The sequence below is a fragment of the Rattus norvegicus genome, chromosome X (assembly GCF_036323735.1).
Source record: "Rattus norvegicus strain BN/NHsdMcwi chromosome X, GRCr8, whole genome shotgun sequence".
Taxonomy (NCBI): Eukaryota; Metazoa; Chordata; class Mammalia; order Rodentia; family Muridae; genus Rattus; species Rattus norvegicus.
This window is the reverse complement of record NC_086039.1, coordinates 16,555,203-16,557,848: the sequence shown is the minus strand read 5'-3', so window position 1 is coordinate 16,557,848 and position 2,646 is coordinate 16,555,203. Positions and strand designations below refer to the sequence as shown.

Sequence of the window (2,646 nt, the reverse complement as noted above, 5' to 3'; positions counted from 1 at the left end):
TAATTGTTAGGATGTCACAGTTGAACAGATTATTGGTACATCCTTACCTGGTTGGAAGACATAGGTCACTCAGGGAATGCCCTTTTTTAAAAAAAAGTCCTTTTCTTTTCTGCTTTAGCTGCTGCTTATTGACATTCAGGTGGTCACTATAGCAACAGGCTTGGAGATGCTGCAGAATACAAGGCGGAGCTTGTCTGCAGTGGCTGAGGAGTGGAGTGAACAAGATCTGTCTGTGTGTGGGTGCGGGGAGGCCAAAGCTGTTGAGAAAGCAAGTCAGGGCCAAGGCCAAAAGTAATCTACACTGGACCCCTACACCCCATACCCCCAACCCCCTACTCTTGCTGTTTCCTGAGTCCAGACCAAGGCTGGGAATTCGCTGGGTAGCTTTTTATAGGAGCAAAGTACACAGAGATGTTGCTACCCTTTTGTGATAAAGTCAGAGGGTTTCCATTCCTGCATTCCTCCTTCACCCTTGCCTCGGGTAGGTCCATATAACAGACAGCTGGATTCTGTTGCGGGGTTTCACAGGCATTAATCTTCCCTGGTGTCCCTGCCCACTAGCGCCACACTATGGCCAAGAGTGAGCACTACAAGCATTGCTGGCCTAATGGGTGGGATTGGGGAGGGGAGTGGGCAGGGGCTAGAAGAGGGGCAGCAGAGGGCCATGAAGGCACAGGCACTATACGCACAGTGTTGGTGAAGCCACAACCAGGGTGCCACCTGGTCAGCACAATGGCCACATCTCCCTTCTTGAAGACGCCTCCGGCCTTGCCAATGTTCATGGCCAAGTTTATGTGAAGGCCAATATCCTCAGTCCAGGCATCCTGTACCTCAGAGGGAAGATGCCGAGGTACAGATGGGCCTGGCGAGCAGTCTGGGGATTGCTAGTCACAACAATGATGGGAGCACAAGGGTTGCATCTGGACACTTGGTGAGCACTCCTGTAGGACTTGGTGAGCACGATACTGGCCCCAATGCAGCACCTGAAGGAGGCCTCCAAGGCACCCTCCGTAGCAGCTTCTATAAGGTGCCAGACAGCAAGTTCCTCGAATAACTGCAAGTGGTAGATGGCAGCCTCTGCCTCATGAGCAATCAGGTGCTGCATGCGAACAGCCTCCAGCGGGTAGGCCCCTTCGGCTGTTTCTCCTGATAGCATGATGCAGTCTGCTCCATCTAGGACTGTTTTAGCCACATCAATGCCCTCAGCACAGGTGGCATGCAGTTTCCTTGTCATGCCCTCCAGCATTCTTGTGGCACAGATGACAGGCTTCCCGGCTTGTGTGCGTCATCGGATCAGCATTTCCTGAGCCAGAAAGACCTCCTCTGCAGGAATCTCAGTGCCCAGGTCGCCATAAGCCACCATGATCCCATCACTGGCCTCCACAATCTCATCAAACCTGCTGACACCTTCACGGTTCTCGATTTTGCAGATGGTCTTCACGTTCTTGCCCTTCTCTCCCAGGACCTTCCTAATCTCATGCACACTGGCTGCCTGTGGATGAAAGATGTAAACACCATGTCTACATCTTGCTCCACTCCAAACTTCAGATCCTGTATGTCCTTTCCTGACATGGCAGGGAGGTCCACAGCAGCACCAGGCAGGTTCATGCCCTTTTTGCTGCCCAAGGAGCCACCATTCTCTAACTCTGTCACCAGGTAGTCAGCATCTTTCTCCTTCATCTGCAGTCAGATGAGCCGATCGTCCACGTAGATCTTGCTGGCCACCTCCAACACCTTGCAGATGTTCTTATAGTCCAGCCACAGGATGTTCTCATCACTCTTCTCCATGTAGGCATTGTTCAGGCTCCCTTCATCATCTCTACCTCTGCAGTGCCTCATCCTTGATGCCTCATCCGGATCCCTTTGTATCAGATCCACTGAAACTGGATGGTAGAGAATGCGATCAGATGCAAAGCACAAACATTCTTGATGGTCTCTGCCTGGTACTCATGGATTCTATGGCAGAAATTCAGCCAAGCCACATTCATTCCAGACTTAATCATCTCCTTCAGCATCTCCACAGATCGGGAAGCAGGACCAATGGTACACATGATGTCAGTGTTGCGGGCCGTGATGGGTGCAGAGTCAATGTCCAGGCGGCACATGTGTTCCAGGAAGGTGTCAGTCATGGCTGCATGGAGCTGCTGGGTCTGAATGAAGGTAGTCCTTGGTTTGCTGTGTGGCTTTGGCATGGTTCCTGAGGTCTTCAGTGTAGTAGGGCACACTCTGAATCCTGCTGACACAACTAAATTGGACATCTGCAGAGTAAGGATACCTCACTGCTGTTATTAAAAAATCTTGACCTCTCCCCTTCCTCCTCCTATACACAGTCTTTCTTCCTCCATTTCTCCTCTCCCTCCTTTTCCCTTTTTCCTGCATCTCCCACTTTCACTTCTCCACTTCTCCTGTCTCATTCTTTTCCTCGTCTTCTGGAAATGTTTCCCCTCCTGATTTTTGAAGATTCTAAGAACTTCCTATTTTTTAATTTAAACTTAATGCTTTTATTGATTATTTGGAAATTTCACATAACATGTTCCCTGACCCCATTTACTTCTTAGTCCTCTCAGGTCCACACACTCCCTTAAGACCTCCACCAAAACAAAAGAAGAAAAAAATGCTAAGTCCAATTTGTGTTTCCCATATACT

At 49.8% G+C, this 2,646-nt stretch overlaps 1 pseudogene; it reads right to left on the bottom strand.

Moving 5' to 3' along the window:
* Window positions 1-587: 587 nt before the first annotated feature.
* Pkm-ps14 (pyruvate kinase M1/2, pseudogene 14) lies at window positions 588-2,201 on the bottom strand (annotated as a pseudogene).
* Window positions 2,202-2,646: the final 445 nt, after the last annotated feature.